Raw genomic sequence first — 26,677 nt, 5'->3', positions numbered from 1 at the left:
GTTTTATTTCAAGCATATCCAGGTGGCAATGATAGTCAAAAAAGAAATAAAACTAACAAACGCTGATAATCGTATCTATCCTCCCCTATGAATACTTAGGCACGTGCGAAAGTATTTGTGTATCGGCCATCGAACCCACGGACACTCAGGTTACTGTTGATTTTGGATATATTAAAAAGACAATGATACTGTTTGTTCTTCTTTATTTTAATGTAATTGATGGGTAAGTCGATAAAGTATAATATAAACTATAAAAAGTTTTAAAAGCTTTCTGAATACTATCGATATTTAGAAAGAAACTTTTAAATATTCGGTTTACTTTGATAGTTTAGTTTGTTTATTATAAACTTAATGTTATTTACTTAATATTAGAAATAAACTTAATGAGTAATGTAGACACCGTGTCAAAGATTTCTAAGACAAGCTTATGTTACCAGTGCAATTATATTCTACTAAACGGCTGATTTTTCAATAATTGGTTGATTCGTCGAATACGGAAAATCGTATTCGTCAACCATTTTAAAGACGTGTTTTGTCCATCTTTTGACATTATAATATTATGTGTATGTACTAATCTTTATTGGATGCATAATTTTTAAAGAAAGATTGAAAAGTCGGCCCTTTAATTAATGACTTTTCACGATACCTCACGAATAGAAAAATCAAACTGTCTAGCCATTCCCCAGTCATTTCAATTCAATAAAAGGTTATTACTATACACTAATAAAACTATAAACTTATCCATAAAACTCAGACTAATATTATAAAATAGAATTAATGGATTTTCACGTGTTTGCAATAAAAACTCAAACAAAGGGATCGATCAATGCTGGAACATTATCGCATCAATCTTTCGTACTTACAACTTATTTGTAAGTTTTCAGGTTGAATATGAAACACACAAGTTTTGTGCTTGAATAATGTTTGCGAGACTTGTAAATTGTTTTTATACGAAGTGTCTACACGTACCTATCTATACAATCTATACATAATATTATTAAGCTGAAAAGTTTGTTTGTTTGTTTGTTTGTTTGAACGCGCTAATCTCAGGAACTAATGGTTCGATTTGAAAAATTATTTCGGTGTTAGATAGCCCGTTTATCGAGGAAGGCTATAGGGTATAAATATATATTATCATCACGCTAAGACCAACAGCAGCGGAACCATGCGGGTGAAATCGCAGGGCGCAGCTAGTATAATATATTATTTATTCTAAAAATTTTTACGTAAGTACAATTTTACGAATACTTTGGCTGACAGATAAGTAAGTAATGACAAAATATGCAGAAATTATGAAATTGGCTATAAATATAATCAAAGAATCGAATCCCCGACCTAATGATAGAAATGTTCACGCAATATTTAGGGTTATTCCACAGTATTACAATATTATTTCCTAGTTATTCTCTATATCAGATCAAGCAAAGAATCATAATATACTTATTGTTTTCAATGTTTCTAAAAGAGTTTTCGTCGCAACTCTTTCAAAAGTCCCATTTAACAAACAAACGAAAACACCCCAAGTGTTTACAAATAAATAAAGCATAGGTCACACTGCAAACAAAACTATGAAGTCATCGCAAGCAGCACTCTGGGGCTATTACTGTGCGCTTCGTATGCAGAGTGCGTTCGCCGTGTAAATATTGTTACCACGTGTGCTGTCCTGTTAAAGCTTGTGGACTATGGTGAGCTATGCGATATTAACCTAATGCTAATTGAAGTTAGTTTGATATTTTTTATAAATATTAAATTTATAATCAAAATCTGCATAATCGTTTTTCACCTTAAACTAGTGAATTATATCATCATGAATTCAGGACATAGTTTTGTTACCTATTTATTTCAATTAGAGTTCGTAATTTTATTTATTATCAATTAATTATAGTATGCCCATATTTTGTTTACGTTAAGTTGACACGTTTTCTATTTTAGCATGTATGCTACAGAGGCTTATGCTACTTCAGAACCAATATTTTTCTTGGACAATCTGAAACAAATAAAAACGCTGACACAGACACCCCTTTATAATTGTGAGTTGAAAATATAGTACGGCATTCGGTGTGCCACAAGCAGCGATTAAAATAATAAAGACGTGGCGTCACGCGCGCCTCCGTCTCATTACCCTGAACTGTTTCTGTTGGCCTTAAATAAAGCGCTGGAAGGTGTGCACCCGCCTTAATGAGATATGCCTAACGAGGCTTGAGTTAAAACTAGTTGTATCAAAAATAATAACGCGAAACGAGTAAATCCTATATTTTTCTTATAATACAGTAGAGTCCTTGTTTGGAATTTTTATTACAATGTAAATAAAGTATATTTATAGAATATGGATTTTTATTTTTTAAATACATGGAAAACTTAAATAGACCAAAATCTAAATGAACTCATGGACTTGGTAAAACCTGAACTTTTTTTTGTATTTTCAATTTTCTATTGATTCCTTTCTTCTAGATTCAGTATAGAATACAATCCTTACTCCACTGATCCATCAAAGCATGCAAAAATGATTTCTTATGAACTAAACATTATAAATATAAACAGTTTTTAATATTGGTCAAAACAGGTCATCGAACTAACCCCAAAGTGTGATCGTTTACGACTTGTGTACATTAATTTATGAAGGGACACTTATAAGGCTAATTTCAACGCTTTCCGTTTTACGGGAAAATTGCCCCTTTTCAGTGATATATGGGCAATAAAGAAGTACAACATAATTATGGGGCACGAAATTTTCTGACTTATGCTAATATTTGATTATACTCGATATCCAATATAATTTGTTGTATTTCCTCTTTAATATAGAGGATTAAATTTAATCTTCTTAATATATATAAATCTCGTGACACAATGTTTGTCCTCAATGGACTCCTAATTAACCGATTATAATAAAATTCGCACACCATGTGCAGTTCGATCCAACTTGAGAGATAGGATAGTTTAAACATGTAGGTACCACGGGCGAAGCCGGGGCGGACCGCTAGTCTAATATATAAAATTCTCGTGTCGCAGTGTTCGTAGTTAAAATCCTCTGAAACGTTTTGATTCTCATGAAATTACGTGTGCATATCGGGTAGGATTGAGAATAAAACAACGTCTTTTTTCATATGCCTAGGTGATAAGAGAAAGGCAGAACAACGTTTGCTGGAACAGCTGATAATTAATTTATGCAGGTACCTACATATAAAAATAAAAATAATTTTGTTAAAGAATTTTACAAATTAACATGAATAATATTTTTATTAAGTAGTAATAAAAATAATATAATATTTAATAATATTTTAATAATATTTTAATATTTTAATAATATTTTTAATAATATTTTTATATGCAGTTAAATTTAGCTGAAGTTCTAGGATGTTAGTTACTAGTGTAGGATTCGAGGAAGCCTTGAGTCACAATAATGGATGTGTCTCACGCAAACGTTGACTAGATTTTTGTTTCAAAAATTAATCCTATACGGAATTAAAAATTGAAAAATATGTAATATAGCCTCCGTGGCGCAATGGCTAGCGCGTTCGGCTGTTAACCGAAAGGTTGGTGGTTCGAGCCCACCCGGGGGCGGGATACCTTCTTTTTGAAGGTTTTTTGAAACCAAAGTGTATGAAACTTTGTAGTTTCTTTGATTTAAAATCATTAATTTTAAAACAAATATAGTTTACTTCAAAATTACTAAGCAGGTTTTAATAATTACCAATGAGTTTACCAGTTTTATCATATTATCATGGTCGAAAAATAGAGCCCACAGAACCGTAAGTAAATAATATCATACGACAATTTTTTATGAAGACAGTCTAAAATATTAGATTTAATTTCATTTTGAAAAATTATAGCGATAAAATCTAATTTAAATATTTAATTCGTGAACTGGATAGGGTGGAGACAAAATGATACATCGTACTATCCTTTAAATTAAATCCATTTCTCCAATTTCGGTTTTGAGGTCTCAGGCTCGGGTTTAAGGACTTCGTATAGCTTAACAAATGGCTGGCTTAGTGAAGTAACAAAGCCATATGAGCACTCGCTTGCTAGACCACCTTTAACTGAACTAGGAGGTTAATTTAAACTGAGGTGAACTGTACAATATAAAAATATTTATTTCCCATGAAGATAGAAGTATGCAGTTTCTTAAGTATGGAATTTAGGACTCAATTTGATTAAAAATGTAGCAAATAGAGGGTAATTCCTAAAATAATGATTTTCAGAAGAATCTGGAAAATTCTCAATGGACTGATTTAATTATTGGAACTATTAGAGAGTTGTTTTTCGCTAATAAATATTGCTTCTGAAAATAAAATTCTGACAATATTCTTTATTAAAATTTTAATCAATTAAATATCAATACAAGTGTGTATAGCTTATTGTTAGTAATAGATATGGCCTCCGTGGCGCAATGGCTAGCGCGTTCGGCTGTTAACCGAAAGGTTGGTGGTTCGAGCCCACCCGGGGGCGTCTTTTTTTCCAACTTAATCATATTTTACAACTTTGCATTAATGTCTTTTTTGTCCGAATAATAAAATGTACATTTTCACCTCATGCTAATTTAACACATGTCTGAGAAGACGTAATAATATTAAAACTGATAAAACAACTAAAAACAGATCTGGGATAGGTTTTTGGAACTATTGAGCATTCGAATCAGTCTCCTATTCATTGAACTAGCGTGGACATAAGCGTAATTGTGTTAAATTAAAGAATATGTTAGTCAACATGATCCAATCAACCGAAAACGTACTCAATATTGATTCAGCTGCTAGTGCTATGCAATATCACATTACCTCACAGATGTACCACCTCAATTTCGTATGTGGTGTTTTTTTGTTAGTCCCAGTGACCTTGACTAGTTTGAAAATACATTTCTATCGCCTGAACTGGATTGGAGCCAGAAAACAGAAAAGAATGAGCAATGTAGGGTACATTGCATATTCTAGTACAATGTTTGTGAAAGACTATGGGTTTCTATATTCTAAGCTTTATGAAATTCGGTAAATTGTATAATCTACCTTCAACGTAATTGCTATACCACACTCGTTGGATAAAAAGAACTCGAATTTTATTATTTAATGTGTAGAGTTGAATTTGATGTTCATATTTAAATATCAATAAAAGTGTGTATAGCTTATTGTTAGTAATAGATATAGCCTCCGTGGCGCAATGGCTAGCGCGTTCGGCTGTTAACCGAAAGGTTGGTGGTTCGAGCCCACCCGGGGGCGTGAAATCTTTTTATAATGGATACATATGAAGCATCCATAAATTGATTTGAACAACATTTTTTGCATCGCTAGGAGAAGCAAATTAAGGGTAACTACCTAGATTGCAGAAGATACACACAGCTGCAGCACATCTTCCCCCCTTTAAAGGAAGAAAAAGAAAAGTCTTATAAAGAAGTGACAGTGATCTGATCTGTAAAATTTTACTAATAAAACATAAGTTCATCTTTCTCCTATTATTTTTTGTATATAGGAAGACATCTTGCACATTTCAGGAAACTGGAGAGAAGATCTGACAGGACAACCTGAAGCCTTCGAAGATGCCTGTTTCGTAATCCATATTATATCAACTCCAATAACCTCTCCAACCACAAGCTTAGCTATGAAGTTGCCTGATAGTAACTAGCTAATAATATTCTTAAACAGAAAGGCTAAATTATGGTGGCCCAGAAAATGGTGGCATCAACGGAAATGTTAGGCATTTTAAACTAAGAATACCATATGTGAACAATAAAATTATAATGATGAACAATGAATTAAAATGTGTTCTAAACATTGCTGATAATAAGACACAGCCTCCGTGGCGCAATTGGCTAGCGCGTTCGGCTGTTAACCGAAAGGTTGGTGGTTCGAGCCCACCCGGGGGCGGGATTTTCTTTTAAACATAATGCTTGCATTAGAAGTTACCTTTTAGCATCGCAAGGTGTAGCGAAATAAGAAATCTCTAAAACCTCCCATAGCTATGAGCTTATTTCTTATTTTAGCACGAAGTTTCACTGACCTCCGAATTCAATATAGAAATCTGATTTTAATCATTCCTACTTACCCTTATATATTCCCTAGTAAAACAGAGGTTCATTTTTTTGCTCTCATTTCTCGTGTAGAGAATGTCTAACAATTTGTCTGTTTCAGGAAACTGGAGAAACTCAAAATGACTCAAGTATTCGATGCCTTTGGCGATGCATGTGTCCAAACTTAAAACAGATACTTAACTAGCCAACAATGTTCTACAAACAGAAAGAATAATCATTGTGGTCCAGGAATTTACGTCATCAGCCTAAAATTAATGCCTATTGATAATTTTTTCGTATAACTAAGTATCGCTAATGTACACAATAAAATTATAATACCTACATTTAAAATGTGTTTTAAACATTGTTGATTATAGATATGGCCTCCGTGGCGCAATGGCTAGCGCGTTCGGCTGTTAACCGAAAGGTTGGTGGTTCGAGCCCACCCGGGGGCGGGAAATCTTTTAGGCACATTATGTTTTGCATGTAATAATTGAGTTCATTTCATAGAAGAATATAAAAAACAAAAAGATTAACTGCTATAGGTACATTAGCAACATTGCTCTATGTTTATCATGATGCATAATGATAAACATAGTCTTATTTTATTAGTCTTTTAAAATTAAAAACACTACATAATAATACACAACAAAGTCCTCTGTCTGTCTGATTGTGATTTACTCAAAATCTACTACACTCATTTTCATTCTGTTTTCATCAATAAATAGCGTGGTTCTCGAGGAAGGTTTTTTTGTTTGCTTGAACGCGTTAATCTCAAGAACTACGGTGACGATTTCAATTTCTTTCGCAGTTGTACATGGTTTTTTATTCCTATAAGTTATATAATATCAATGTGTTAGTATTGCCTTATTTTTGCTCACCCACATCATATTGTTAAATTTCCTCTGATTGTTGGGTTGCCTGGTAGATATCGCTACCTAGCGATAAGGCCGCCCTTTGCTGTTTCTGTAGTATTGTCTTTATTATATGTATTTATATGTATTTTCAATGCAATAAAGTATAATAAATAAATAAATAAAAATAAATAATATTATATATGTACCACGGTCGAGGACAGCGTACTGCTTAAATGAGATATACCTAAATAAATAGTTTCCTCCATTTCTGATAAGCCTTATATTTAAAAAATTCTATTAAAGTGTGCTAAATTTATTGATACGTAGTAGTATTTGATAAGTTGATATGAAACATTACTAGTCAGTAACAACTGTAGTAACTCTAATTTCGTTTTGGACAAGTGTCAAAAAATGTTTAGCGAACTTTGTCAGAAACTAAGCTGAAGCTAGATAAAATTAGTCTTTTCTATCACAATGTACCTCTCTCTCTATCTTTAACAAAATCAGAACATAATGAAATCTTTATTTTATGAACAACATCATTTTCCATAGTTTGACTAAATTTGAGGCAAATGAGCCAAAAAGAATTCCGCCCCCGGGTGGGCTCGAACCACCAACCTTTCGGTTAACAGCCGAACGCGCTAGCCATTGCGCCACGGAGGCTATATCTCTAGGTATGAATACAAAATTCACGCTTTTGTTTTAAAATATTATTCAAAATTTCTCCCCTTCATATGTTTGGCAACAACTATATCTTACTATAAAATCTTCCCTATCTACTCTTGGTATTATAACTCTATCTTCGAAGGCAAATATTGCTCTAGATTTTACAGATAATGCATCATAAATAATAAAAAAAAAACTTAAGAAGGAAGAAATCTGACTCTGGTAGAGTCAATATCGAATTAAATAAATTGATAATTAAATATAAATAAATGTTTTGAAATAAATATGGCGTTGTTTTTGTGAATAAATAGAAAATTGAACCATATAATTCATGTTTCTTGTAATAAGCAAGAGTAAAAGAAAACGGATAATGAGAAATAATAGTTCAATTGATTAAAAATTAAAATTTAACATTGATGTAAACATTTTATGGATAAAATTCAAATATATAAAGTATTGCCAGAAGCACACTCTAACATAATAGAGTAATTACTTAAACAATATTCTCACAAACTAAATAACAAAAAATAACGAGCAAAACATCTGTTTAAACTTTAAATGCCAATTAAAAATAAAACCTATTCACGATCTATTTATTTGTTCAGCTTATTATTCGTTCACAAAATGGTAAATAATAGTACTTAATTTGGAAAAAGCCTCATGAAATAATAGAATAAAATGAAAATAGAATAATATTTCATACATTAATGTTGGCAATCGTATTTGCCGTTACGCTACCAGATAAGAAATGTGGGTGTAATGAGGGTAGTACAAAAGACCTAATGTTAAGGCGACACAATACTAAACAATAATCCAAATAATGTTTCTTGCATTGACATCTTCAATGCTAAACATGCTAAGAAATATTCAACCTTAACTAATGACTTTAGGGTTGTTTTTGCTAAAATAATCATAATATTTATAATCAAAGTGACCTCCTACGGGTGTACACTATTAATCTTACCGTAACTAATTTTCTTTGTAAGTAAATGGAAAAAGAAAATAATTTATATTATGCCGGTAAAATAGAAATGTTCTCAAAATACACCGCCTATAGAAGCACTTAATCAAAGGAAAACTGTAGAATCTTTTAAGCAAATTGTTTCAATAACAATTTACTTTACGTCGAAGTGAAGGCTATTTTCTACAATTTTCTAGTGAGCCTGATAGTCTAAGAGGGTGGGAATTACAATTGTAAAGATAATAATTAATAATATCCCGATCTTACTTCTACTAATGTGGTGTAACTGTGGGGATGGATGAATGTATGTTGTTTTTTTTTTTAATTATAAACCACTGAACTAGTTTCGAGGATATTTGGTAGTTATCTAGCTTATGCACCAGAATATCACATAAGCTAAAGAAATACTTGCTTTTGCCCACGGGTTCCTCCACGGATTTTCATCCGTACAGCTAGTAAAACTCTAATCAGGAAAACTCACCGCGAAAGCTTGTATGCATTTTCTAATATATGATTGTTTCTCTTTCACAGGAAAACCACTGAACGGGTTTTGATGATACTTAGCAGAAATGTACTAGAACATCACCTTAAGCTGTAGAAATACTTGCTTTTGCTCACAGATTCGTCATCGGGGGAACCGGCACGGCTGGCCTAGCTCGTAATTGAAAATGAAACGAAATGAAAATGAAAACACATTTATTTATACACACATAAACACATTAAAAATTATTTGCTTAAATAATTTAAAATATTACTTTGGCTTTAAATCTTATGTCACCGTTTTTATCGCCATCTCTCAGACCACAAGTCAAGCTTCAACAAACACTAGACTTTTATCATTGAATCTAGGTCACAAGAATTTCTTGAAGAGCAAACACTAGCATAGAAATTGATATATATACTGATCCGTGCTATCGGTTTTACATACTTCGTTACAATAGTTATGTGACCTTATTAAATTCGTCTTATAGCATAGACTACTTAATTATAGTATCCAAATCTCTTCTATATTTTTTACTATATTGGCCCTATAGTTATCACAAAGTTATTAAATTTTTTTACTCAATTTAGTCCACTTTCATTCATTTGCATCTTAATTTCATTTCGGCATGCCTTCCAAGCCAGAGGTCGTGGGTTCGATTCCCACCCGGGGCAAATATTTGTGTCATGAACATAGATGTTTGCTGTGGGTGTTAATTATCTATATAAGTATTTATTTAAAAATTATATATGTATGTTTATCAGCCATCTGGTTTCCATAACACAAGCGAAAGCTTAATATGGGATCAGATTGTGCCGTGCGTGAAAATTATCCTGAAATATTGATTAAAAAAAAATAATAGTATAAAAATGTAGAGATAACTCTCCTTTTATTCTTTTGTTGGTAAGGTCAACAAAAAACATGTTTAAACTTCACATAAATAAAAAATATACAAAGAATACATAAACATAAACTACTTCATCCAGAAAACTTTACTTTTTTATATTGCAGATTTCTGAACGCATAGATTTCACATTGCCTGATATAACACAAAGTGACATACAACTAATTGCTTTTCTGTGCCTTCACCCTTGTTCTACGGAGCCATGAGCGTAAGTGACGAGTTTATCTCTCTGACACCGACCATATAGGTAAATATATTTTAAATCTTTTATACGGTATAACAGAAGAAAGTGACTTCAAGGATGTATCGATGGTATGGTATAGTCTATACTTTAATATTATAAAGCTGAAGAGTTTGTTTTTGTTTGTTTGTTTGAACGCGGTAATCTCAGCAACTACTGGTCCGATTTGAAAAATTATTTCGGTGTTAGATAGCCCATTTTTCGAGGAAGGCTATAAGCTATATATCATCACGCTAAGACCAACGGGAGCGGAGCAATGACGGTGAAACCGCGGAACACAGCGAGTAATAAATAGAGAAGAATATTCCCGTGCTGTTAAGTTTATAAATAGTAGGTTATACATGTTTTTATGTGTATCTAAGAAATAAGACATCGGTCATAACTCATAATCCATATCCTATCCTACTAATATTATAAATGCGAAAGTTTGTGAGGATGGATGTATGTATGTATGTTTGTTAGGTATTCTATCACGCAAATAATACTGAACCGATTACAATGAAATTTAGCACACATATAGAGGGTAACTTGGATTAACACATAGAATAGGTTTTATCCCGAAAATCCCACGGGAACGGGAACTATGCGGGTTTTTCTTTGAAAACACGGGCGAAGCTGCGGCTAAAGTATATAAAGTATCTAGTTAAAAGTTGATAAATAATATATTTTAAACACGGTAAAATTATTATAAAATCATTTTAGAAGGAAAGAATATACAAAGCACAATATTATATGTATAGCTTAAATTAACGACATAAAATATGGAAATGAAAAGTAATAATGGCAAATATTGTGCAGTGAGCTAATGGAAAAGGAGATTTAGATATTATTTTTTTTAACAAGTAATAGTTCCAAGAAATATATTTTTAATTCCAATTAATGTTAGTGTATTCACATTTTACGACTATACTTTAATCATATTATAGAGATGAGGACTTTTATAGATTTTGCGAAACACAGTAGTAAATTATTTTTATAATGATATTGATTTCTTTAATATAGAGCATATTTTTTTGTCTACAAGAAAATAGCATTTATGGTCATCATTATGTTCATCATCATCATCAGCCCATATACGTTCCCACTGCTGGGACACGGGCCTCCTATGAGGGTACAGGCCATAACCCACCACGCTAGCCAAGTGCGTGTTGGCGGATGACACATGTCGTCGAACATTTAAATTCTTCGACATGTCGGTTTCCTCACGATGTTTTCCTTCACTGTTCGAGCAGTGGTTATGTAACAACATGCGCAGATAAATTGAAAAATCAATTTATTTCCTGCGCGCTCGCCTGGTCTCGAACCCCGGACTTATCGATTTGAAGTCCGAGGTCTCACCACTGAGCCACCACTGCTCCATCGTCATTATGTTAAGGGATATATATTACAATCTATCATTCTTCTTTTCTTAAAATAACACTCATAAATCCAAATTTTTGTTCATACATACGAATATACTTTTTTCTCTCTCTGTATTAATACTTGAAGTCACATACAAATCAAGCATTTGAGAATAAAACTTCAGTAAAAAATGTCTGAGTCATCGAGCTAGCGAGTATCTTTTGTAACCTAGCTGGTACGTACGTAGAGTAAATAAAAAACAGACATGGCAAATATTTGTATTTATTTATTAATTACAATGTGTTCTTGTTACAGATGTAATATTGAAAAGGCTGGTGAGTGGTGGAGTGATTAGTGACTTGCTCTGCTGCACGTGGCTGCTGCTGACTTTGGCTGCCTCCTGGTGTCTCTGAAAAAATATAATTTGATCAATTTTGTGTTGCTTTCTCGTCCTGGTTCTCATGTGTAAAAAATGATTATTACTGTAGATAGTTTTATATATGATATTGTGTAGTTACATGTTATGTAAAATTAAATTATAATATTGACATGATTTTAAAAGAGCAACTATGGAGTTTCTTGACCGTTCTTCTTCATAGTTACTGTTTTCCGAATAGGTGGTAAATGTTTAAAATATGTTATGACGACTCAAAAGTGATTCGAGATGTCTAATTGAATAATTAAATGTTTGATGTAAAGTTTATTTGGTACTTGATTAAATAAACGGACTTGTGTATAAATTACTTAGTAATAGGTACTTGAAATGATAACAATATCCACATACAGTTGTTTACCGCATATTTTAGTTCTTATTTTTAAATATTTTACAAAGAATAGGTAAATAATATTTTCTTTTCTAGGTACACATCTGTTCATAGCTTGCTCTATGTGGACGCGTCACTTTTTTGTCGGCACATAACAAAGTTTTTGCCGACGTCATTAAGAATTGTACTCGTTTTAATTATTGTATTGAGATCCGATGTATATCTAGCGATTAGTGAATCGCTGGAATATCTGTTTTAAGCTAACTTTGATTAATTCATAGAGAATTAAGATATTTTACCGTTCAATTGTTGTTTTTTTTTAATTCTGTAATTGTACTGACAATAAACCGTTTTAACCAATTTTATAAGAATAGTTTCATTAAGTAATTACTATGACTCTACAGTATGAAACGAAGTCGCTTCCCGCTGTCCGTTTGTCTGTCCCCATGTATGTATGTTTAAAACTGTGCAACGGATTGTGATGAAGTTTTTTCATAGATAGAGTGGGTCAAGGTTTATTTGTTTATTGAATACATAATATATATTTTATATCAGTTTTACACCCTTGAGAAGCCAGGGTGGGTCGCTAGTTTGATTCATCCCAGTGTATAAAACATAGATAAAACCCAAATGCGCCGAATATATTTAACAACTATACAGTCGTTAGCACATAATCTAAGTCGTAACTCGCAACTTGAAGTGGAACAAAGTTGGAACAAGTGTTGGTGTTAGTTCCATTCGAATCGGAACACGTACCGCGGCTGGCAACATATTTACTGAATGTAAGTGAAAAACAACGGTTCCTATTCAAGGAAATTTACTAAGTACACAGTTTTAGTTTATGAATTACGGTTAGAAAATCTATACTAATACATATTATAAAGCTGAAGAGTTTGTTTGTTTGTTTGACGCGCTAATCTCAGGAACTACTGAAAAATTTTTTCGGTGTTAGATAGCCCATTTATCGAGAAAGGCTATTATAGGCTATATATCATTACGCTTAGACCAACAGGAGCGGAGCTACGCGGGTGAAACCGTGAAGCGCAGCTAATAATAAATAAATATTTCAGGACAATTTTCACACACGGCACGATCTTACTAAGCTTTCACTTGTGTTATGGAAACCAGATGGCTGATAAACATACAATATATACCTATATACATAATTTTTAAATAAATACTTATATAGATAATTAACACCCAGACACAGAACAGACATCTATGTTCATCACACAAATATTTGCCCTGGGTGAGAATCGAATCCACAAGCTCTGGCTTGGAAGGCAGGGTCACTACTAACCAAGCCAACCGGTCAGACGTAGTATTGGGGAGCTTTCAACCGACTTAAAAAAAAAGGTTATCACGTAGACTGACTATTTTTTTTTTTTTGGGTTCGATGATACTTGTCTTTTATTTGAAAGCTGATTACATGTATATTTGGTATAGTTATGAGTTATGACAATTTGAAATTGTAGAGTAATATACTATTTAGTAGATCCTTTATTAATAAAGAATATGTACAAAATGTTATCGTTGTTAAATTTAAACAACATTAAGGTGGTGAAATGTGAATCCATTAAGATATTCTTCTACAGTTATATTAAAAGTGCCTACATATGCCATTTAAGCTGTAAATATTATAATAAAATACGCAATTAGTTAGTGAAATATGTACTGATGCAAAGTCGGATACATTCCAAAGAATAATATTTCAGTTCACTTTAGATGACACTTATCCGATGCGTTCATATTGCAATAAAAACATCTTATACCTCTATAAATGCAATGCAAGCAGATTTAATCGCTATGTCGTTGGATTAAAATCGATAATTGTGTGAGGTGAGAATAAGGGTTTGTGTATGACCGTGACTTATTCGAAAGAGAAACTCCTTTTTATAGAAATGAAATCTTCCAAGATTTTGCAAGTGTTGCTATATTTAGATTTGTTTACGTAAACAAAAATAATGAGGCCACAAAGACTCTATTATTAGATCAAGTGGTAGATATTTAGATTTATTATGGAATAAATAATAAGGTCCCAAAAACATAAAATTTGGGTTCAATAACGTTTAAAACTAGTAAAACTTGAATAAATCCATGGACCAATATACTCTTAAAACCAATGCAATTTTAATTATTGTTTAAATAAATCTTACTGGTAATAATGTATGAGAAACTAGCAATATTATCACTTCTTAGCACTTCCTGAATTTCTTGTTAATTATTTAAATTACGATTCTTACATTTCTAAAAAATTATTACTAGATGTAAACTTTAAGAGGAGGTTCCCTAACATAATTTCTGGCACTGAGAGACCGGTTAGACCGCTACGGTGCTAGACGCTAACACAACCGTAATAAAGTTGAATATCGCGTGCGCTCTTTGATCGCGTTCGAGCTCGAACCTAAATCTCGTAAGTCTCAATTCTTATTTCGTTTATAACTAAAGTAGTTAATAATTGATCTAGAGAAAAAATATCTTGGGATTGGATAGTAAACTATATTTTCTTACTGTTAACATTTATTTTAGACATAAAGTCCAAGTAAATCTTAAAAAAACATGTAATAATCCTTAAAAATGGCATAATTTTTGAATAAAAAATGAATCGAGCGAAAATGTAACAATTACGTAACTGTCTTGTACAAGGAAAGAAAAAGACCCAATAAATCATAATATACTAAAGTTCCATTTTGATTGTATGTGTGACTGTTTCAGAATATTAATGCAAATTCACATAAAATTTTGGCAGCCTCCTCTTCTTCTTCTTCTCTAAAAAAGTCTTCAGCTAAACCGCTATTCTCGCACACGTCCAAACCGCTCGTGTATACCAAGCCTTAATCTACATGTATCACAGTGTAGAACAAGTATTATAATAATTCTGTTCAATTAAAACCCGTGATAGCGCCATCTCGTTACAGGCTCAGTAAGTTGCAATTTATTTTGCATAATTACGCGAATACTTGATAAGTGAAAATCATGACCTTTTGATCTTGAAAATAGATAAAAACTTACAAAAAATACATATTCTATTAAAATACATTTTTATAACTGAATAAATTATTATAGAACTTTTAATGACAATTTCATAAAATTTGCGAAATAAACTAATTTTTATGAACCACTAGCAAACCGGGCGAACTCCGTTTCGCCACCAGAGACACCTTTTCTTTTCTATAAACCTCACGGAGCCCGAGACCTTTCCAACGAATGCAAAACCGTGGAAATCGGTTCGTGCGTTCTGGAGTTATAGCGTCAGGAAGGAAAACCCGACTTATTTTTATATAGTAGTGAACCATTAATAATGAAAACCTTATACTAATTAATTATACTAATTAAGTCTCTACTTTAGTGCAATCGTTTAAACTATATAATATAACAATGCATTAAATATAGTCTTAAGCTAAATACAGATCATAATAGGTAATGACTAGCGACATCCATACTTAATATTATAAATGCGAAAGTAACTCTGTCTGTCTGTCTGTTACTCAATCACGCCCTAAGTACTGAACCAATTTGCATGAAATTTGGTATAGAGATATTTTGATACCGAGAAAGGACATAGGCTACTTTTTATCCCGGGAAATAGGATAGGTTTTATCCCGGAAATCCCACGGGAACGGGAACTATGCGGATTTTTCTTTGACTGCGCGGGCGAAGCTGCGGGTGGAAAGCTAGTATTATTATAAACACGTAAATTTACGCTTCTCTTCTAAAATATACCGATGTACTTATATATATACCTATTACATACCATATATGATATAACCAACCAAAAATTACATCATAACCACCAACATTCAAAAACCAACAAGCCACTTAACAAAATAAATTCAATTAAAACAGTTTCCAGGGGCTATAACATCCCTTCTCCACTGTAATCATTGATCAAAGTACACTTAAATAAATGTTCTTGACTCTGTCCTAACTAACGAGCAATTTAGAATGCATTTTATGTCAAATAAACTAACACGTGCTTCAACAATAAATAGATCTTGGCGACGATGGAGCGCGGCACAAGTTGTAGGAAAACGCGGGTAGAAATTATTTTATGAGAGTAAAGGTTTTTCGATGGATTTGGTTAAGTAGGTAGGTAGATCACGTTAAAGCGCGTCACACACGGTGAAGATACTATAATATTTTATCTTAAGATACAGTAATATTTTATATTACAGTATCCTGTTACAAATCATCCTGTTACAAATGACCCGAAATTAAATTTTGTGTCAGTGTTTCGGGTCATTTGTAACAGGATGGCGGTTCTACAGGGGTATTAGTACGCAATGTCAAAAAGAAAAATGATGGTCAGAACGCTGATACCGGATACCTTAAGATACTGTAATATAAAATATTACAGTATCTTAAGATAAAATATTATAGTATCTTCACCGTGTGTGACGCGCTTTAAGAATGGAAAAGAAATAAGAAATTCAAACTTTGAACACGTACAGTACATAGAGCTATAATAAACTTTTATATAGCCTACAATCTACATGATAGAAAAAAGATAATAAAAATAGAGTTTCAATTATAAATATATAAATTCTTTTAATTTTAAATGTAACTATTTGGAAATATCACTTAAACATTATCCCCTACGACGAAGGTAACAAAGTAGCGCCTAACGATCTCTACCACACAACCTTAAAAATAAAATCTATCAACTTATACCATAGCCCAGCTTCACCCGCGACCAACAGCTGCCTTTACTAGTGGATTAAAACAATTGATTAATTCAAGTGCAACACTGAATGGACTTTCTGGATCCCTTCCAGATGCTAACATGTCCTGTACACTATCTGGTTCTCTTTATACTATGCTATCTGTTAGTGTGTCTGTCCGGTTCTCAGAAATGGCTCTCATATTTACCCGTAAGTGCACTGCGGATATTTTATTGTTAGCATAATGATACTAATGGATTAACTTGGAATGTGTTGTTTTAAAAGTTGTTTTTAGATGGAGTAGTTGTGTTGAAATAATGTTCGGACAAAAGCTTGTAATTACAATAAAAAAATATACAAGTACAATGATTGATGAGGAATATTTTACTAGATTTCGCCCGCGGCTTCGTCCGCGTTTTTACAGAAAAACCCGCATAGTGCCCGTTCCTGTGGAATTTCCTGTATAATAATAGCCTATGTCTTATTCTGGGTCTTCAGCTACATATATAACAAATTTCACTGTAATTTTTTCATCAATGCATCCATCCATCCATCCATTTGTGAGGAACAAACTTTCGCATTTATAATATTAGTAAGATTAAAACATTATTTTATCGAGATAAACGTTTCAATAAATCATTACGTACGTGTTATCTGTTTACATTATGTTTATAATAAAATGTAAACATGCCAAAATTTATTTACATTCTCATCGAACTCTAGCGAAGTAGATAAGATACAGTCGGCTTCATTGATGTAATTCTAACTATAGTCTGTCCACTATAAGAATTGCTTTTTGACAGCTCGACGGGTGATACCAGAAGTGATGTCTAAAAGATTATCGATTGTGATACCATTTCAATTATAAATTCAAAATATTATCAAAAATCGAATTAGGTACGTAAATAATAATTACAACGTAAATGTACTAAAAAGATATGTGATAATAAGACCACATATCTATGCATTTTATGTTAAAACTAAACTAAACTAATATTTTATTATTTATTGGTTTCTATCTTACAATTTGGTTGTCTTTATGTTTAAATGATATAACTTATTAGAAGAGTTTTTCTGTATCGGATATATTTTAAAGAGTATTTCTATCGATTATTATAATCTATCGACCCATCATTGAATAATTCTGTGTAGACATCACTAAGTGGGCGGGGCCGGTCCATGAAGTACAATAATTATTTGTATGACATTTTAACATAGACAATACAATCCTTCATAGGCGTGGAGCTGTCAAAAAGCAAATAATATAATGGACAGAGTATAATAATATAAATGCGAAAGTAACTGTCTGTCTCTTCTTTACACCTAAACTACTTAACCGATTTGGATGAAATTTGGTAAAAAGATAGTTTAAAATGAGAGAGGATATAGGATAAGTGAAAATTCTACAGGAATGGGAGATATGGCTTTCCTTTGGCTTTGTACGTGAAGCCGCAGGTGGAAGGTAAGTATTCTATAAAATTAAACATCATATTTAATAGTTCTAAATATAGATTAAATCTATTTCCAAACTTGAACTGAATATTTGCGGTTCAATCTTCAGTTTAGTATTTGAGAGAGAATCAATTAATAAATAGTTTCATTTGTAAGCCAGAATTACAAAACTAAGTCTAGTAATGGTCTAGTATAGGTTTTTTGAGTTAATTATATTATATGTGGTATTATATTATTATCATTTATCTGAGGCGTGTAGACGTAGCGGCGCCTTAAAGCTTCGAAGGGAAGTAAAAATACTTAAATACAAATAAATAAATTCAAACAGATGATAACCGGTTATTAAGAAGATTAATTTCCTTATGCAAAATATAAGCTAAGTATCTCACCAACACAAAAAACGTGGAAATCACATTTAGTACAGGCATACCTTTGAATAATCGCGAAATAAATTACTACTTTTTTACTCATCATTTCGTTCATTTTAAAATCCGGTGTGACGAATTACATGAAATTATTTATTAAAAATGTCCTCTGATGCAAAAAAGATGACGTATTTCGGGTTATTGGCCTCGCATATTGGATGTAAAGGTTATCGTACACTTGCCACTGTCCAATATTCAGATTTACAAGCGTCAAGCCAGATTTGCGTAACTTAACGTTTATACAAACATTAAGTGATGGATGATCGAATTCTTTTCAACACAAAAATAAGTTTATTTTTTAATATTCGGTGCGTTTTATCAATTTAGATATTTATGTATATCGATTGCAAATCTATATGAGATATTAAAATTTGTATTGATATGATTTTGGAAACAGTTATTTATACATACTTGATTTGACTAGTCAACCACTGGGTTGTGTAAATTACAAAAAAATAAGCTTTTGAAAGTTCCATTTGTTGCCTATTTTAGCCTATCATATTGTATTTTTTTTGTTATGTCCAGTTACAAATAAGGAAATAATATCTCTGTTTCTCTAAGAAAATAATCTGTTTTCCAAATTGAATTTTATTTTTATTTTTCATTTAAATGCATTTTTTTGACATAATTGAAAACAGATTCAGCCTTAGTGAATTCTAATTGTGAAACAATTTAACGATATTCATAAATACAGATACTAACATAGATATCGAACCCTAGTATATATTCCTATTTTTGAACACACATGCAAATATTATGTTTAGTGAATATTAACAAACAATCAATATTATAGATTCCGTATACAGAGTAACATAATTCGATTGGCCGACGATAATTAAATTACAATTATTAGTTAGTAAATTAAATTGTAACATATTTCAGCTTTTCCGGAACTGAATTGTTTGTATATGACCACTATAATAATGCTGTTATTGATCGGCCTCATTGAAAGTGTTCAATGATATTTTTTGCCATTAACTATAGCAAACAGCTTTTTAGTTTTCAATCCCGATAATATTCGCCAAGTAGTAGGTTTTTACTTCTATAGGATCTTTATCCTATAGATTTTATAAAGATAAAATGGAATATTTATAAACTTAAGATAATTTTATAAATTCTCGAACAGTAGTCGCGTATCTAAAAGTGACGTGTGAGGTCGCGTGGTCTACAAGGGTATACCATTTTTAAAACAAGAAAAAGTACATAAATAAATTAAAAAGTCTATTTATTTATAAATCTTTATTACTATATATTTTCTATTTAAAATAATCAACAAAACATACAACCATATCTTTTACGATTAGAAAAAAAACTACAACAAAAAATTCCTTTTTTCAGTTGTCACATAATTCACATTATATGAGATAAAAAAAATATAATTATACATAAAAAACCTACTCTAATCAGTATTTTACAAACAAAATAAGCATACAATTTCAAAATGGTTAGAACATATAAACTTTTGCACATTGTTTCCTTTGAAATATAGAATTCTTAAATCTAAAATCATAAATACAATTAATATCATTTTGACTAATTAACACACGAGCAAACCCACAGTACATAACTAACACAGCCCACCAACAATTTAATAGACCCCTAAATGATAAACATGATTGTTCATTTGAGTCTATCACCCCCAAATTGTTATCGCTTCAAGTGTTTTGTTCCGGGTCTGACCCCTGGACATCCTGTCACGTATGATTGATGAACTCATCACTTTTGGCTTAATTAGACGGTCCAAACTGATATTATTTTGTTAGTGTCTATTTATGGGCAATATAATGGGCTAAGTTTGTTCGTTGTTTACTTGATTTAAATGTACCAACAGTTTATTCTTTGTGAAAAGAAAAGTGCAATGATCTTACCTCTATTGTATCTTATATATTGTACTGGTTTTTCATCACCCCTGAATGTTTATTATCAACTCTCAAGTCCGATTGTTTTGTACCTACACTACTTCGCTCTGCAAAGAGAATACAAATAGGTACTATCTGTCACTCTGTTAATCAATAAAATGTTGATGACGGATGAGGGTAGTCGTGAATTAATGCGAATATTACTTATTTGCCTACCCTCTTTATGTGAAATGAAAGCGGATGTGGTTACCAGCCTATACGTTTTTGTAACTTTTAATTTAATATAACAAAGTTACACAAAAATAGCGAACATAAATAGATTTTAAAAATTTACTAATACCGTGTTTTATTTCTAATTTACATCAAGATAAAATTGAATGATTGACTTTATCATCGTAATTGACGAAATAGACCAGTAAAGAAACAATAAAATAATATGGTGTTTAATTTCCAATTTTCAGAGAGATAAAAAAAATTGAATGATCGACTTTATCAGCGTAATTGATGAAATAAGAATATAAATAAACTAAATTCTAAGATAGTGAGGCGTCAGATACGTCTCTCATATTCTATCATCACGTCTATTTGTCAGCGTGAATCCAATTGACCTTGCTGACACCTAGTGATAATTTTATCTATCCCACACATGTATCTAGGTCTTAACTCTAGACATATCTAAACTAAGGGGACACTGTATGTAACCTTTGATCTCGATAATAGTGTTAGAGAAAATATTTATGCAATATATAACATACTTTAAAGTTTTAAGTCATAGTAACAATTAATAATGGTGAAAAGAGCGTTATTGATAACTATTTTTAAGATTAAATAAATACAGACATAACCCTTACATGCTATATGTGTTAATCACTAAAATTATTTCTCTGTTATGCGTGTTTTACGAATCCAGTCCGGTTCTAAAATTAAGATCATAAAAACTTATGCATATGTATGTGGTGTTATGTATAAAGATTATCCAAGACGTTCCAGTATATCATAAAATCACTTTATGATTAATTTGCCCAAGTAAAAGACTAACGAACGTATACATTACTATACTAGAATTCATTATTCATAATTAGCTCCTAATTAGTTCCATTCATAAGGCGCTAACTTCATAAATAATGGTGCATCTACACACTCATGATCGCCAATGTCTCGTCACTCAACGAAACGAACCACTGTTCACACATTCGTAGGTAGTACAGTAAGTTGGTGTTCGCCACTTGTGCTAACTAAGTCCGAAAAACTGCTCTTTACGCGAATACGCGAATCTCAAAGCTAATAACGATTACAAGGCTAAATACGAACTTACAAGGCACAAAACGAGCAGCCTCGCGAGGCAATAGGCTGCGCTTAGCAGTTCGGTCAGTGTGAACGTGGCACGAACAAAGCAAGTGCGCGTGCCGTCTTCGCCTCGCTATTGGCACGAATGTAAATGCACCATAAAAGCTGTATTCCACCACAAAGCTATTAAGTAGCTGACAAGGGTGACGTCACACTCGCGTGTCCAATAACGTACAAACGAACGTCGAAGCGATTCGATTTACAATTTTGACGGTCCACTTGACGTCGCGCCGCTGACGTCTGTAATTACATGCGGCTCCGCGTGGCGGCGCTAGTTGCCACTTCAGTTTGGATAGATTAAAAATACGACGCCCGTAAAGGGTTGAAATGATTTTTTTTATGCTAAGGATGATACAGACAGGTACTTATTATGTACGAGTGTCAATTAAACAATATTTGTTAACAGTCATACCTTCAATATCTACTCTGAAATTGAAGATTTAATCAAAAAAGTGCAAAATCAATAACATTAAATTACTTAGTAGATAGAAGAAACTAGATATCATTTTGTTTCATGTCTTTTTTTAATACCTATTTATAAGAAACTTTAATTCCTACGAGAATAAGGTGTTAGTTAACAAGTTTATAGCCACATATAAAATGGAATTTTCATTTCAAAACATTGGTTCTTACTTCAGAATTATAAAAATAAAAAGCTTCATCCTGCTTCATTTAACCCTGAAACAACCGCCAAATCAAAGCCAAGATTTAATTCAGATAGATGACAAACAGAAAACTCGCCACAAACACAATATATAATAATTTACATACAAACACCGAAGGAACCCGGTCCCAAATCCAGGGATTAACATCAAAGGACCACCGCAATTCTGAAAATGCGTTTTTATAGAATATCCTCTTTGATGAAGATTTTGTCGTGAAACACTCTGGAATTGAGGAGTTTAGCCGATTATATTCCATCTTGTTTCATGGGTTAGATACTTTGAGACGTTATTGGATCTCAGGATAGACTGGGCTTTTTTAAATTAAACGTTTATAGGTATCTTAATGGTGATAAGCTTTTGGGAGTTCGGGGATATCGAGATCCACGTGCAAGTTATTTTCAAAAGTGTTTGCGCGTGATAGTGACGTAATCATGCTCATTAGACTAGATGAATAAGTTTCTAATATAAACTAGCAATGAGAATAAATTTAGCCTACTCGTGCGATATTTACTCTTATCTTCTAATTAGAAACACATAGTAGGTATTCATTTAAATGTATGTAGATTGTAGACTGCACAAATTCTATATGTACTGCCGTAAAATTGTTGTAAATAATATTCACAAATATGAAAATGTATGTAATTAGGTAAATACATGACTAACATCCGCTACATTTACGCTGTTTGCTTGTTATGATTGTAGTAATATAGGTACATATAGGTAATATATTTTGAGCACAAAATGTTATTCTTATACATAGATAATAAATTTGAATTTTTATAATTAATATTATGGTTCTTTCCAAATCAGCCATAAAGATTCTTCCGTGCCTTCTTCACAAACGTCCTGATACCTAAGAATTATATCACCGATTCAAAAATTCAGTTTCTGCAAATAAGAAAAGAAATACTGTGGTTGCTTTTACCATCATAATATATCAATACATTTTTTTCTTAGTTTAAATATTCTGCGCTTCTGCCCTATGAATTGTTATGAATTATGCTTTAGTGAAACTAAACAACAATCGAAGACGCATGCTACCAAATACACAGAATTATGCGTCCATTTACATAGTTCAAATAAAATATTATTTATGTATAACTCATTCGATTACTCAAAACCAAATTGGATGAACGTAAATATTCGCCGAATATTGTATTCGCCGTTATTGTTAATCCAATAATTTACCCATTAAAATAAAACCGATGTGAAAATGAAATATCTGCTTGACATGTGGGAGCATTTTAATGTTTTATTTTTGGTTTTTAAAATGCGTATTTAGAAGTTGTTGGTTTTAAAACTGGTTTGTAGTTCTATGTATTCTATAAATTATAATGCACACACATACAAACATGATATTGTAACTGCAAAAGGCAGCTTTATTGCAATATAGCAGTTTCTTTCATGCAACCAGTTATGAGGTAAGACAGGTAAAAGTATATGAGAAGATGCTTACAAAAATCATCACATCATTACAGTTAAAACACTATACAAGAATGGTTGTTTCTTGCAACCTATGGGGAATATCTATGGGCTTATGTTAAGTGTATAAGAGTAAATGAAGGGCTAAAACATGACAAAAAATGAATTTCCGTTATAAATACCTTAGAATCAAATTACAGCGACTATTTGTTTAACCATGTTTATGTTAACTAGCGCTTTCATATGGCTTCGATTGTAAGACCTAGGGGGAGCGAGTAAAAAGAAAAAAATATTAAGCCGCCACAATATTCAGTACAAAAATGATATTTTATGCAATGCTATATCATACTTTGTTTTCATTAGAATGCATTTGTCGATAATAAATAAAAAACCTTTTAACGGATTTAAATATTTAATCAGTTTTGTGTAGGTCTTTAGTAGGTACCTAGATGATGTTTTCTGTTTCATACAGCATAGTGCAATTAATTATTATAGTGTTTTTACTTTTTACTGCAAGGACTGGTTCAATAAATCTATAAACTAAACCAATAAGCAACACAAATTTAAATGTTTGTTATTACGATTTATTACGATTGAACATACTAGGCACCTTTAAAAATACATACAATTTCCTACTACTAAAAACAAAAATACCTACAAATAAAATGATCATATATTTTCTTAATTTACAATCTACATATAAAAGCAATTCAAAATACCTAGCAATCAGATGGCATTGCAATAGAGTGCACTCAACTCCTCCATTTCGGTTTAATCCTTCTGTAGGTATGCAAAGCGACCGTTCGGAAACTACATAGATTAGCCGTTTTTGACGTGTTCTGAATTAATTGAAACAAACATCCATTTTGTTTTGCTATTGCAATGTAAGTGCAGGTATTGTATTGTTATAGAAAATAAAATAATAAGGACTAGGTACATGTGTAGGCGTTTTAGATCAGATAAAATGGACTTTTTCATAAAAATATAAAAAAAACATGCTATTTTACATTTGTTTAAATATAATTAGTAACAAGTAACAACCCACTAAAAATTCAACTCAAAAGCTTACACAAGAATTTAATTTTTAGTGAAATTTTTTTAGAAAGTTTATTTTGAGCTTTTTGAATTTCGAATAGCTTTGTTTTACTTTCAATATTGATTGCAAGATAAATGTTACCTCAAAGATTACTACTTTGTATATTTTATATACCTGATGAATAAATTCCCATCTCGTTTCTTAATAACGACGTAAAATTTGTACCACTCAAGGAATTATACGAATTAAATCTTCATTTGAATTAGGGATGTAACGATACCGATACCGATACCGATATATCGGCCGATATAATCGGCAAGCCGATATATCGGTATCGCCGATAATAAAACAACCGATACCGATATCAAAGAATTCAAAAAACCGCGCCCAATGAACGATGCGGGAGGCCGCCCGCGCGAGCGCACTTTGTTTTCTGAAAAAACTCTACCAATAGTAAACTTTTATTAGGTACTGATTATATGTTAGACCGGGAGATACTGACACAAAATTTCGAGTCATTTGTAACAGGATGGCGGTTCTACAGGGGTCTTAGTACGCAATGATAAAAAGAAAAATGATGGTGTGATCGCTGGTATCGGTGGTTTAGTCGCGTGGGCGTTAGCCGAACTCGTCGGAAAAATAGCGAAAGTCAAACGATTTGTAACACAAAAATTTTAGTATTTACCGATAGCCCATAAAAAAGAAGTAGGCGGTAGTGTCATGCCATACTTTTCCGGTGTGACTTACAGCCCGCCATACCGACGCGAATATGTTGATTTAAATAAAACAATTATTCAACCATTTTTACCAGGCTAACTTTTGCACAGGTAACCATCGTCGTGCAGCCATTTACGAAAATCGCCATGCCATACTTTTCGGACGATTCCAAATGGTCACCATACCGCCGAAAATCTGCAAATAAAATTTATTTCGCCAAACTTTTTGTACCAGTATTGCATTTGGATTTTTGGAGAGTATTTGATAAAATGTGACCATTATTATATTTGCCATACTTCTAGTAGGGGGAAAAAGTGCTGTCATACTTGAAAAATTAATTTAGTATTAATTTATATAAGTGAAGATTTCCAACACCTAGATCTTTGAAATTTTGTATTTATATTCTTTGATCCTCAAACTTCCAGGAAAAATAAGTGCCATACTGTTACAAATCGTTTGACTTTCGCTATTTTCCGACGAGTTCGACTAACGCCCACGCGACTAAGCCGCCGGTACCAGCGTTCACACCATCATTTTTCTTTTTGTCATTGCGTACTAAGAACCCTGTAGAACCGCCATCCTGTTACAAATGACTCGAAATTTTGTGTCAGTATCTCCCGGTCTATGTGTATTACTTAAAGTTTAACTGACTTTGTAAAATAATAATACTAAAATAAATGGTTTTGTTGTTTTTTGATTTGGCATTTTTATTTAAAAGAATACGATTAACAGTTGAGTCTCTGTTAAATGTTGGTAACTTTTTATGCATAATTCACATTTATTTTTCTACCAAGCCATCGATATCGGTATCGGTATCGGTATCGCCGATACATTACTACAAACATCGGTATCTGTATCGTATCGGCAAAATCATGTATCG

General features: G+C 32.1%; 6 non-coding genes across 6 annotated transcripts; 5 read left to right on the top strand and 1 right to left on the bottom strand.

Annotated features, from left to right (window-relative positions):
• The first annotated feature begins 3,488 nt into the window (after positions 1-3,488).
• On the top strand, positions 3,489-3,561 carry TRNAN-GUU (transfer RNA asparagine (anticodon GUU)). Its single transcript has one exon. It is a non-coding gene; the product is annotated as a tRNA-Asn (tRNA).
• Positions 3,562-4,376: 815 nt separating this feature from the next.
• TRNAN-GUU (transfer RNA asparagine (anticodon GUU)) lies at positions 4,377-4,449 on the top strand. The gene has a single exon. It is a non-coding gene; the product is annotated as a tRNA-Asn (tRNA).
• A 688-nt stretch (positions 4,450-5,137) lies between these two features.
• TRNAN-GUU (transfer RNA asparagine (anticodon GUU)) lies at positions 5,138-5,210 on the top strand. The gene has a single exon. It is a non-coding gene; the product is annotated as a tRNA-Asn (tRNA).
• A 571-nt stretch (positions 5,211-5,781) lies between these two features.
• TRNAN-GUU (transfer RNA asparagine (anticodon GUU)) lies at positions 5,782-5,855 on the top strand. The gene has a single exon. It is a non-coding gene; the product is annotated as a tRNA-Asn (tRNA).
• A 525-nt stretch (positions 5,856-6,380) lies between these two features.
• Positions 6,381-6,453, top strand: TRNAN-GUU (transfer RNA asparagine (anticodon GUU)). Its single transcript has one exon. It is a non-coding gene; the product is annotated as a tRNA-Asn (tRNA).
• A 992-nt stretch (positions 6,454-7,445) lies between these two features.
• On the bottom strand, positions 7,446-7,518 carry TRNAN-GUU (transfer RNA asparagine (anticodon GUU)). Its single transcript has one exon. It is a non-coding gene; the product is annotated as a tRNA-Asn (tRNA).
• Between the last annotated feature and the right edge of the window lie 19,159 nt (positions 7,519-26,677).

This window comes from Colias philodice, chromosome 24 (assembly GCF_061535455.1).
Source record: "Colias philodice isolate Cphi_HAF_F1 chromosome 24, ilColPhil1 Martin Lab GWU primary, whole genome shotgun sequence".
In the NCBI taxonomy this organism is placed as follows: Eukaryota; Metazoa; Arthropoda; class Insecta; order Lepidoptera; family Pieridae; genus Colias; species Colias philodice.
The sequence above is the reverse complement of the archived record's forward strand: the minus strand, read 5'-3'. Positions and strand labels throughout refer to the sequence as shown.